Source organism: Coloeus monedula (genome assembly GCF_965178545.1).
Source record: "Coloeus monedula genome assembly, chromosome: 3".
Taxonomy (NCBI): domain Eukaryota; kingdom Metazoa; phylum Chordata; class Aves; order Passeriformes; family Corvidae; genus Coloeus; species Coloeus monedula.
This window is the reverse complement of record NC_138783.1, coordinates 77,576,178-77,589,623: the sequence shown is the minus strand read 5'-3', so window position 1 is coordinate 77,589,623 and position 13,446 is coordinate 77,576,178. Positions and strand designations below refer to the sequence as shown.

At 36.2% G+C, this 13,446-nt stretch overlaps 1 protein-coding gene across 1 annotated transcript in view; it reads right to left on the bottom strand.

Annotated features, from left to right (window-relative positions):
* GPC6 (glypican 6) overlaps window positions 1-13,446 on the bottom strand; it is a gene marked incomplete at both ends in the record, with an annotated part of 751,009 nt that overhangs the window by 308,442 nt on the left and 429,121 nt on the right. The gene's annotated exons all lie outside the window — the stretch shown is intronic.

The following is a 13,446-nucleotide window of genomic DNA, read 5'->3' as shown; positions in this document are numbered from 1 at the left end:
TTATTTCATTAGCACTCTTTTTCAAACTTAAAAATGCAGAAGAAATTAAACAAATATGTAACAATCATAAATGTTTCTGAAATTACATTATCTGAGTACTTTAAGATAGTTACCTATTTGCCTTTCTTCCTACCTTGTTTCTGTGTAGATTACTTAAGAAACACCCTATAAAGAACAACTGGTATTTTACTTTGATAATATTTAATGACATTTCAAATACTTCTTTTAAATGCATTGAAGAGTAACTGTTTTGAAGCCAACTGCATATTTTTCAATAATTTCAACCTTTTATTCTCTTTTATAATGAGCAGAGAACATAAAATTATGTTTGGTGTTGCACCTAGAGCATTCACAAAAGCTTTAGAGAAGTCTGCACACAAGTGATTATTGAGTATTTCCAAATATATGATAATTCAGTGTCTACAGTCTCCCACAGAGCCCTGTCTCTGTCTTGCTCTCAACTTAAAAAAAAATCCCTGCTGTTTCTCAGCAAACAATATAAACATTGCAAATTTTTTATTATGCACCTTTTGTGCTAAAAAGGATAAGCAGAGAGACAAAGTTTTACATGCTTCCTACTCAGAGGCAAATGCAACAAGATGTTCAACTTGATACAGCATCACACATTCCAGTATGGATTACATTTACTTTTAATAAACTAGATGATCTTTAATGTCCCTTCCAACTGAAACCATTCTGTGGTTCTATGTATTTGCAAATGCCATTTACATAAGTCATTTTAGTACTCTATGCAAGCTCTTTAATAACAAATGCCTTCTTCAAATCTCCTGTATCATTACTGGTGCAAAAATAAGTGACCTGGTTTTCTGAAGTATCAAGGATGGCGTCATTTATTTAAATGCTCATAAGGACTTTTAGGCATACATTTAGGCTGATGTTTGTTTAAACCTTAGTGTCATAAATTCAAATTATTTTTGTAATCTGACATTCATAAATAACAAATTGTTCCTCTGATTCAAATATCTGTGTTTGACTAGTCGCCGATGCTAAATGCATATTCAAAATATCTTTTAAGCTAATCTGCCTTCCATGGAGACATCTTTCTAGATCAGTTGATTCTATTATCATTCTACCCTTTTAACCCCAGCACACAGCTTGTGCACCTAACATGGCAAGAACTGACTCACTGAACAAGAAATATGTATACTTCAGATAGAACAGGGGTTTCTCAAGTATCAACATGATTTTTCCAACAAAAAAAAAAGTTTTTAACCAGCCCCCTTGAAGGGGGGAGGAATTTGAATAAAGACATTTCCTACTTGGCTAAACTGTTGGAAATGTTTAACTGTACTGAAAGAGGAGTTTTTCTTCTTTCTTTTCATTCGAGCAAAGGTTATATCAAAATCAAAAAGTTTTTATTGTTCTAATGCTTTCTTTAAGAATACAGTACACTTTCCAAAATTGTGTACGCTTTGAAACTCCCAGCAGGCTGCATACATCCAGGTTATACTCTGTGGTACAGCTCCACAGCTCCTGTTCAGTAAACAGGAAGGCCCTACATCTTATCACCAGTCTTACCCTGGAGATGAGGTCTTGGAGATTATGTCCTCCATGATCTAAAGAACTATTTTACATTATGAAATTAAAAGCAATAGGAAGGGATTTTTTTATTTCATGGGCCGTGGGCACAGCTGTTAAAACCCAGTTAGCCTGGATGGAATACAATATCCCTGAATTAGAAACAACATGAGGCATAGGCTTTGGTTGAAGAGGTTTGTCCTGGTATAGGTATGCAGACAAAGCAAGATGGGTATTTGTACCTTCATACAGAGTTTGTGAAACGAAAATCTGCATTTGTATAGCACCCAGAACATACAGTCTGTAGTCTAAGACTGAGGTCTTACATATGTTATAAAAGTACAGATTATCAGTATTAATAGAGTTGAGAGAGTTGGGATTGTTCAGACAGGAGAAGGCTGTGGGAAGATCTTAGGGCAGCCCTCCAGTACCTAGAGGGGGCTTACAAGAACTATTTAGAGGCACTTTACATCCAGGCAAGTAGTGATAAGACAAGGGGGAATGGCTTTAAACTGAATGGAAGTAGGGCTATATTAGATATAAGGAAGAAATTCTTTATTGTGAGGGTTATGAGGAACGGTTGCCCAGAGAAGCTCTGGATGCCCCATGCCTGGAAATGTTCAAGGCCAGGCTGGATGGGGCTTTGAGCACCTAGGTATTAGTAGAAGGTGTCCTTGGCTACGGGAGGGGTGTTGGAAGTACATCACCTTTAAGGTCCCTCTCAACCCAAGACATTATATGCTTCTATGATTAATAATAATATCAGGCAGTCTATACAGCTTACATACCTTCTACTGTATTACATAGTAGTAATTTATTATTATTCTGTGAGGGTCTTTCAGTTATCTTGAGCATAGGATCAAAACGCTACAAAAATTACTTCACGACAGATGTCTCTCACTGAACCCATTCTGTGCTGTCTTATCTAGGTGCTCTAAGTGGGGCCATACTATTTAGCAAATTAGTTTGATCAGACTAAGTTTTCACTTATTAAAGTTCAGTACTTTCCCTTTATATTGGTAGAATTTTAAACCCAGAAGGGGCCATTGCAGCCATCTGATTTCAAGACTAGCAAAACACAGCCAAAAAATAACTAGGTTAAAAACACAGCAGAGCTTTTTGAAAAAGCTATTTCAAAAAATGTCCAATTTAATATTCAAAACTACAAGTGCTAGGGAGGCCATCATAGCCTTTGAATAGCTGTTTCTATGGATAATTACCCTCGCAATTAAAAATGTGTGTAGTGAATAGAGCCCGAATTTGCGTAGTTTCAGCTTCCAGCCAGAGGATCTTTATGTATCTTAGTCAATTAGGAGAAAGCCTCTTCCATCATCAAAATGCTGTTCCACACTTGTGTGTGTAAAATCCATGATTAAACCACCTTTTATGCAGTTCTTTTTTCTGAAAGAAGTAGATTTCACTCCTTCAGTCTCTTCCTGTGGGACCTATTTTAATTACTTCTTAATATTATTATGACATTCTTCTGAGTCTTCATCACTCAGTATCTTTCTTGGATTGTAGACACATGGATACTCGGAACACTTTTTCAAATCAAACTAGGATGTGCTCAAATCTTTTTCAGACTGGACTAAATACAACCCAGTAACACCAAGTCATATCTAAGCAACTTTATCCTTTCATTTTATGATCAATTAATGTTTATTTGTCAATACTCAATCCTTTTTCATCTAGAGTAACCTTTCTGAGTCAGGAAGTTGCTAACTGCTATTCTTCAGAAATAAAATACTAATTTATGCACTTCCCACATGGGAAGGGAGTGCCCTATGCTCCTTCTCAATTTTTCTCTGTATTTTACAGACAATCATTTAAAAAGCTGGGTTTCTTTCACTATACCCATGCTGTCATAAGGTTTCTCTGCACAGAGATCCAACTCTGTTCTTTTAAGGCCAGCAGACTGATTTTTGTAGCTAGAACAATTCATAATTAATCAATAAGAATTCTATGTTTTTAGCTTGGCTTGATGTAGGAGAAACAAAACAAAGAAGTCAGAGAGGACATATCAGTCAAAACTAGCTTTATTCTAAGATCCTCCCCCTCTAATCACCAAGCTGCTGGTTCTCAAAACACCCCAACCTGGTGTTCATGTAACCTAACTGTTCTGGGAGAAGAATGCTCTGAGACTGTTAGGTGTAAATTGGCAAATAAGTTTGAAATAAGGAGGACAAGAACTTTGCAAAGTACCAGGTCAGCTTGCAAGCCCTAGTGAAACAAATATAGATTGGAAGTATAGGCATGGCTGTACTCTGGATAGTTTGGAATTTCCTAAAGTAAGGTTTGCATATTCTAGAGAAAAAAATCACCTGTCTCCAGATAGTAATTTAGTGCAATTAGAAGATCCAGATGCCCAGAGAATGAGCACTTCAGAGTCCTAATTTTTAGAAACTACTGAGTAGTTTCAGTATTCAGGGAAACCCACTTCAGTGGTATCTCAAACCAAACCACCCTAGTCTCTACCTGTTTTATCATTCTTAGCCTTAATGGCATCTGTGTAATATCCAAAAGTCAATCTTAATTTTGTGTTTGCAATGTATCCTGGTTCCAGCCAGGACAGAGTTAATTTTTTGAAGTAGGCAGGAGGGGGCATGGCAAGGACACAGAGGTTATTCTATTCCATTTCACCTCACATCATTGATAGGGGTGGGGTGAAGGGAGCCTATTCCCAGGAGAAGGGGTCTCTTCCAGTCAGGGTAGTGTGGCTGCAGTCAGGTCAGGTCAGGTCAGGCTCTGAGGCGAGCATTTTGCATGGGAATCACTTTCTCTTTTGTACACTTTTGTTACTAGTATTGTTGCTGTTACTACTCGTTTTCTTACCTCATTGTTGTTTCCAGTAGATTATTCTTATCTCAACCCGTAATTTTTACCTTTTGTGCCTCCAATTCTCTTCTCCAGGCACCCACAGTGGGAAGTGCGGACAAGGAGAGGGAGAAAGCAGCACCATGGTTTTAGTGGGAGCACTACATTGGAGAACACCATTCCTAAACCATTACACAATGAAAGAGCAAAACCTTGCATTAGAGAGATGCAGGCTTCTCTCAAACACTAGAAAATCTCATTTTTAACAAAACATCAGGTTACATAATTCAATCATGTATATTTTCAATCATTTTATTACAAATATTATAGTAGTCCCAATTCTTGAGCACACTAGCCTCAAAAAGAAATGTTTTAGTTTAAAATAGGAGGGATTTAGACTTTGCAATCTTTTTTCTTTTTATTTATATAACAAAAAAATAAAACCATTTTTTCTCTAATCCTTACTAATCTGCCATAACAATGAGCATGACAGCATGACAGCACTCTCTGAGTACTTATTATTTAACATTACTTCTGATAACAATGCCATCTTGCACTGGCATGCTTGAAGCCATGAATCACTGGTTCTAGAAAAAACTTATTCTTTCTATGTGTTGTCTGCTCCATAGTAGTGAAACACTCCAAAAACACTTTGTGAAAGTAATAAATCTTATTCACTTTAAAAAGGAAAAATCTATTTCTTCAAATTCAATATTCATATTGCATTTTATTTGTGGAGACTCTGGCCCTGATTTAGACGAATATTTTAGTGATGCTCTTAGTTTTGAATTAGTACCTCAGATTTAAAGATGAGTAGGTTTTTAGGTCTTTTGCCAGGTCAGAACTAATGTACAAAGTCAACATACTGACACGTTACAAACACTAACAGAACAGCAAATACAAGAAAACATACAATGCTCATTGGATAGAGCAATAAAATATGCTTTGAATGTTATATTCAGAGAAAAAGTTTATTAAGAGATTATTCTGTTTCTTTTAAGCTATAAGATTGTCTCAGACATCCACCTGAGATTCGTAATACTGTTTTGCATTGATTGTCATGCCTCTTTGTATGTAATATATTGGTTCCTCATATGAATAACATCATCAGGATCTCTTGTATACAACTGCAATTTTCCAGGGAAATAAAAAAACCCCAACCCTACAGAAAGAAATTTACATAGCCACTGAATACAAATAGGATTAGTGTACGGTTAACAAGAACTGCATTCAAGAGGAGTCAACAACATTTGCAAGATGTTTAACAGACAGCATATGAAGTAATGCTGGGATGCAGCTGCATCTGGATCATTTTATAATTTCTTTGTTCTTAACAGGATGCTCTCATACCACTATTTTATGTGCAATTAATCAGCCTTAGAGGTCTTGTAAACTCATCATAACAGCATTTCCATCTATACAGTGGATCAAGAAATGCACAGAGAATCTAATCTCTCTCTTTAAAAGACAAAATAATTGACATCTATAATCCTTTCTGTGTGAGGATAGTGTGAAAAATGCCATAAAGCCATACTCTAATTTGCTTTAAAATGTTGCCAGAATTATTCATAGGCATGATGTCTCTCCTGGAGGAACGGCTCAGTGGTCCAGACAGACACGGATTTATCATGATGGGAGCAGAGAATGTTTAACCTTCCCATTAGAATGTGGAATAGGTACCTTCACACAATATCACTCCAGTATCTCCTTGGGTGCACAGCCCCACTCCCTGCAATTAGCACCACCTCCACTGCCTGAAATAAAGGCCTAGAAAACTTGGCAAACAGTGAGTGCTAATTCTCACAGTGAGTTCACCTCGTGAGCTTAGTAATGTGGGCTGACTTTATAAAAGAAAGGGGCATAAACTTGAACACCTCTACCTACTGAGATTTCAGTTATTTTCAAAAAATTACAGTCCTAAGGTTTTAAAGTCTGATTTCTCATAACCTTACAATGTGCTGTGAGCCAAGTGCTGACAGCATATTCTTTCCCCTTTGTAAATTTGTTGCTTACTGGAATGCCCAAAGATTTCATACTGTTTGCACTGTGTTTGTGAGAAACCTGCAGCTGGAGAGACTGCACTCCAGAGATCCTCAGAGTGGCTGGATGAGAGCCATATTTCGGATGTGTCCTTCCACATGGGGTTCTTGTGTACTTGCCCACCCTGCTGTGCGTTTTCTCAGCCCAGCTGGCAGCCAGCTTATTGTGTATCACTGCACTGCTGGCAGTTACAGCACAAAGCTCAGCTGAAATTCAACATGATGATCATGATAACATTTTGCTGTGAAAGGATGTAGAGGTGCTGAAAACTGGCACATACCATTCCCCCTCCCCCCGCCCTTTTTTTTTCCCCCCAGGATCCAAGCTTCTCATCCCTGTTAGAAAAAAGAAATTTAGTTTGTGCATAAATGTGTAAGACACCGTTCACTCCACATGGTGACCAGGGGCACGTTAATGTGAGTTAATTTGTGCCACTTTGAAGGCAGGATTCACTCCCCCATCCCTTTTTATTTAGCCATGTACCTTGGGCTGACTGGCTAAAAGTACCTGGGAAAAGTAAGACAATGAAAAAAACCCACAATTAAAATGTTCCAGCAATATTGAACAATTGGAGTGGGGGGGCACTTCATTAGCCTTTTTAATAATAAAACTATGTGAAGCCAATAATTTAAAACCAACCTTGACTTTCATATTTTCTAGCAAATACCATGTCACTTGGAAAAGAGACTTTGTCAGCTGCCCAGAGATAAATGGAGGTAGTATTTAGAAAAGGTCAAATAAAATTGCCCTAAAAACTGTGTGATAAATCAGAATTCATTTCTAGTCTGAAAATACAGTATGCAAAAATGTCATCATGGTATTAGCATTCCAGCCAGCTATATGCATTCAGTGTCTGGTAAGAAAAATCGAAGACCAGTCTTTTTCACTCTTCTTAGCCCTACAAACTGCACAGAAATATAAGAGAAAGAATTCAATTTTATTCTTGCTTTTATGTTTCCATAACTGTTCAGTGCAGCATCCCAGTCTTTTTTACAAATGTCCCATTCAGCTGGAGACAAGACAGAACTATGTAGGGACCCTGGCTCAGTCAATCTTCAAAAAGTAAATTTTCAAAAAAATCTTCAAAAAAATCTTCAAAAAATCTTCAAAAATAAGCAAAATTTTAAGAGCTTATTTTAACATTCAGGTTTGCTAATTCAAAGCTCCTTCCACTTTATTTTAAGAAATCTGTTAAAATGAACTAAATATGATAAATAAATCTGTGAAAAAAAAATTAATTCAAATTGTCTCCTGACACATTTTTCAGATCAAAATCACATTTTTAAATGGTAGCTAATTTTGCTTAATATATACTTTTCAGTGCATTATTTCATTGCACTATCAGATTTCCTGGTTAAGAAAGGTATGGTCTGCACTCATGACTATGGGCAAGACTCAGATCATTCATTTCTGTCCCGCCTTTTGTTCTGAAAAGAGAGTTGTATGAAACATTCATTTATTAACTTTGATAACAGTCTAGTTTACTACTGACCACAGGCTGCTTCTCAGAGCATGGGTAAGACAAGACATCAAAGCCAAAAATGTTCAGTATATTTTCTGATTTTTCAATACAAAATATTCCTGAAAACTGCCTATCTCCATCTATTCATGAAGGAGCACAGATATCTGTGCTGTAAGTATTGTATGGAGAATTACTCTTCAATTTAGACTTATTTATGTGAAAGACAGCAGGCAGTGTGCAATAGAGACTTCTGCATTTAGCAGTAAAGAGAATAAAGACTTCATGCTTCTAGCCAACCCAAATGACTTGGAATCAGTCCTTGAACGTTAACAGCTGATATTCATTTGTGATCATTTTGCTGCCGAGGTGCCTGATTGTCTGTGGATGGCAATAAGCCCCTTGCAAGGTAATATGCCAGTTTTCCAGGACACAGCTGCCAGTCAACTGTGGGTTGAGGTGGTGAGAGTATATTGCACTGCCAAGTCCATCCCATCTGTATGAAGAACATTGTTTTCTCAGAGAGTGGCATGCCAGTGCCAAATGCCCAAGCCAAAATGAGATACAGGAACAGTAGAAGAGAGGATGATGTGGTGGTTTCAGGCACTTCACTCTGCCAGAGGGTGAAATACCATAGGTACCCTGAGCAGCCCAGGAAGAACACTGGTGTCCAGCATATCCAGCAAAAGGCACAATCTTCAAGTGCTCATACACATATATTTATGGGAGAAAACTGTCTCAAGCAGTGATATGCTATAGTAAAAGAACACAGAATTCACAGATCCCATTTGCTTGAGAAAAATTTCTAAGCACATGCTGTGACTGATTATGGGATACTAGGTATCAAAAAAAGACTTCAATAGATAAAATATTTGAACCTTCATCATGTTTCCGGTTCCTATTGGGTATGACTTTTTCTGCGAACCAAAGTTATGTATCCTTTTATGTACTTACACAACTTTTTACATAACTCTTCAAAGTTGGGTTTTAAAAACCTTTCCAGCAATATAAATTCTTAAGTTTTACAGACACGAACTATATTCCCAGGACACTTAACATTCATGCTAATGTTATGCTTTTAATGTAAGTGCTACAAAGACCTCTGTGCTAATTGCAGTGTTAACCACGAACACAGCAAAAGCCAGCAGTAAAAAGATGACTAAAATCTAAGTATGTCCAATCTGATCAGCAAGTGAGATACTGCAGTACTACTGCATAAACTCATGTCTTGAGCTTGATCTATTTCATGACTTACCTGCAGCACTGCTACATGTGATTTATATATCTGTACTGCTGATTGTAAGTAGCTGAGCTTCCAGTCAATAAGCCATCTACATTTGTTTATCAGGTTCTTCCGTAAAAAATAAAAATGAAAAAAATAAAGCAACTTAATTACTGTGTGAGTCATCTAGTAGTATGTGGAGGAGCAACAGGGAGAATGTGAGTTACAGACTGATAAAAACAGAAAATATATTACTAAACAGCTTTCATGGCTAGAACCACATACAAACTCTATGTCATAACCCTAATCAGGATATCTGATGAAATACCATTGCAAGTTGTACAGGTTTCAGGAGGTTTTTGTAATGCTGATAATTGTCTATTTGTGTTAATGTCCTCATTACCCAGTAGTATTTGCAACCAGAATTTAGGAAATTATGTTTACAATTGACTTATTTACAGACTGTGTATTTTAATTAGATAATTGTATGCCTGACTAGTTAGCCATGTATTTAGATCTCTTAGGTAAAAGCAAAATTCTTTAGCTGCTGACCAACTAACAGCAGGTTCCTCACATAAATACTGTGATTAACTCATTTACAATTTACAAAACTGAGCATTTTCAGAAATACTAATTTACATAAAGGAAAACTGGTCTACTTTCACTGAAACATACTCAGCAATCTATTTTTATTATTCAGTCAACTCTATTAATACACCAGAACACTAAACTGCATTAAAACTGTACATTTGTTGCCTTTAAGCATCCGATTTCTACTGAAAATCATTACCTTGGTCTGTTCTCCTTTCAGAATAATTTCCACAATGACTAACCAATAAATGCTGAATAAAATGTCATTAACAATTGTATTTAAGTCTTTTAATTAAGATGGAGCAGCTAAATGTAAGTACCTATGATAAAATCCTAACAATCTCTAATTTAACACCTACAAAATACTGTATTGCACATTAATATCGACGGACTGGATTTTTTCCCCATCTAATGCCATGCATATAGATAAAGAATGTAAAGAAGAGTTATTTTCTTCTCTATAGTTGGTAAAGAAGAGAGCAAAAAGTTAATCGATGTGACTGGAGATGAGAACTGCTTTCTGGAGATGCTTAACTCTTCTCGTTGCTTATTGAAGAAGCCTATGAAGTGACAAACACACTCCAAACATAAGGTGTCTTGGCTAACCAAAAGTAAGGATCATCTGAAATTCTGTTACATAAAGTAACACACTTTGGCTTAATGAACCAAACTAGCTGAGCTAACCCGAGGGCCTCCAGATTTGGAGAAATGCAATGCTGAATAGATCTCTACAAAAATAAAATAGCCAGTTAAGGTTAGCTTTCAACTACAAGTCTTAGTTTCTTAGCTGAGTAAGTTTGCTGAGATTTTTTTTTCCTTTGATGAAAAATATACACTAAAACTAGCATAAAGTTTATAAAACCTGTATAACAGAAACAGGAATGCATTTTTTTCCTCTGCTAGAGAAACAAAGAGGTAAGAAATCTTTCAATTTGTGTAATTAATCTCTTGCTCAGAAAGTAAGTTTTGGTGCAATGTAAAGTTTTAGTCCCTTGAATAAATGATTCAAACCCTATTACTGGACATATACAATATTATCAGACCAATGAAAAATTTTCTAAGTACTCTTTAGTCCACCACGTTACGAAGTAGGGTGACTGATAAGGTGCAGAGAAGAGACTACATGATCAAACAGATTCTTCCCTCTCACAGTATGGCCAAGCCAGTGTAGGCTGTTACCTTCAACTACAGCTCCCTTTCGAACACCATGAAATGGGGGCGAAAATTCCACAGTCTACCATCTCCACAGCTTCCTGAGGCAAAAGAGATTTCTCCCACAGTAAATCAGTTTACACCTTTCTGACTAAGCCAGAATACAATTTATGGAACAATCTGAAGTCAATTCTCTCATTAGCTGAACCACATGCTTTGAGATGAGACGCATTAAAATTTCCAAGCACATCCCAAAAATGGCTGTTCATATTTATCGAGGCAGTAACTCCTTTGCCAGGTTCATTTCATCTTCTGTAAAAAAGGAAAGCCCAGCAATCTATCAACTCTTATAAAAACAAACAAACAAACAAACAAACAAGCAAAAGCACAACCCAAAACCAAAGCAAACAAACTAGCAAAAGAAACACCAAAAGGAAATGATGGTCCCAAGGTGAAAAACAACCACTCTCTTCAAAGTGAATAATATTCAAAGGCAAATATACCTGGCTAAATGGAGCATAAGTATTTGGAAAAGACAAAATACTAAGGCAAAAATTTACTGATATTCAAATAACACATTTATCTGCACTTTTTTTTTTTTTTTGTGTGGATATTTGCTTTAAAGAATCTTACATTTAGAAAAAAATGCTCTTACAAATAGTTCAAATTACACCTGTTTTCAGATCCTATCAGCAGCAAACACTACCATTTGAGTATCTACAAGGGCAGTTCTTGGCTGCTTTATGGCTGATACATGCCAAAGTCTATTTCTGACCCACTTCATTCACAGTAAAGAGATGGGGAAGTGAGATTTTCACTTTTTCCTGCTGTTATTGCTCTCTGACCACCATTTCAATTGAGGTGATAGCTCGAAAATCCTCCCCTTTACCTCATGCCAAAAAATCAGGAAATATTTTTGACAGCAATCAGAACAAAATTAGTTGTGTCCTAGCATATAGATTCCTATCTTTAGAAAAGATTAGGTCAATAATATTAATGCTGAAAAAGATTCTATAATCAGGCATTTCTCATCTCCAAAGGTACTAACCAACTGCTGTAAGTTTTTTGCTTAGTACATTTGTACATATGTTTTAATGTCTCCAGTTTAGAAATTCGTTTCCATAATGATTGCTAAGAAAATCAAATTGCAGTTCTGTCACAAGTATGAATAGCAGCTGAACTTTATAAACTACAGACTTCCTCTCCTCTTTTGTCATGTCACCTATTTAATTTACAAGGTCTCCTTATTCCAGTAATGAATAACCTACATACACCTGGAGCAACAGATTAAAGAGGACATTTTCCATTTCATTTCAACAGCAGTCCCACTTTCTAAGTTAATTATGAAGCACCACATTTTACATATAAAGAAATTAAGGTTGATTCTATCTTATTTAATCTTTATCCATCATCTGTAAAGTTAATTTCTGATCACTGAGGTATTGAATACTTAGATGAATAGGGTTTATATAAAAAAAAAAAACCTCTCTAATTTTGAGTTTAATCATATTTTTTTAATAAGAATAACTACTATAGATCTATATGTGAGGCAAAAACTAACCTTCTGGGCTCTTAAGAAGTGTGCGAATGCTATTCTTGACTTCTCTAATGATATCCTAAGCATAATAAATAAATATCAACCTACAGAGTCATTTAAAAACATGAAGTAGAAGTCCATTTAAAAAAAAACTTCACAAGTAAAATGCACAGATGTGTTTTCTACAGTTGTGCAAAAAGGAAAGGAAAGAATTTAGGACTTCTGTGACAAATGGAAAACACCTTAGGCAATTGCCATCTTTGTATGCAAAGGAAGTTTTGTTGAATTCGTGGGATGTCCACATTATCGGGCAGTTTTACCTTGGACAAGTTAAAGGACAGTCCATGCATTAAATGGCCTCTAGTGGTTCTCTGCTCCCTCTCCTTTGCTGATGAGAGACTGTCCACTCTAGAACATGACTGAACCTGCACAAGATGTGATTTCCTGCTGGAGAGGCCTATTTTTCTGCAGAGATCATAGAAACAGTATCAGGTCACTCTATTTTTAACTTAGTTACCTCAGATAAGTGCCTACCCTAGGTGATATAAATTTATGGCTATTAAATATTATGCTTGATCTTAGCTTCCAAGAACATCTTTCTTTTTCCACATCAAGCTTTATGCTTCTTAGCAACTTCTCAATTCACATAGTACTCTCTGAATTATAAGCCCTTAACTTTTCTTGCTAATAAACACATTTATAAGCATTTTCACCTGCCAAAACTTCCATTCTTCTCAACCCCTGTCCATTTGCCACTTTCACATTAAACACAGCATTATATTTGAGTATCTTAGAGCATTTAGGGAACATTTTGCCTCTGAGGCTTTTTGGATCATGCTGCAAATACATTTAGGTGAAAAGATAATAGTGAAAAATGGTTCCATTAGAATGCATTTGTTTATTCCCACTGTTTTAAAAGGATGTCAACTTGACAGCAAAGCATAATTGAGTCCTTAGTCACAGATAAAAATGAGCAAGAAAATGTGACTCTGAGCAATGCTTCAGCTTTGACCCAAAAAGGCAAAAATAAAACTACAAAAAGCAAAATCTACATAGTACAGAAAACCTAAAGTAATCTTCTGTATTTGTTGA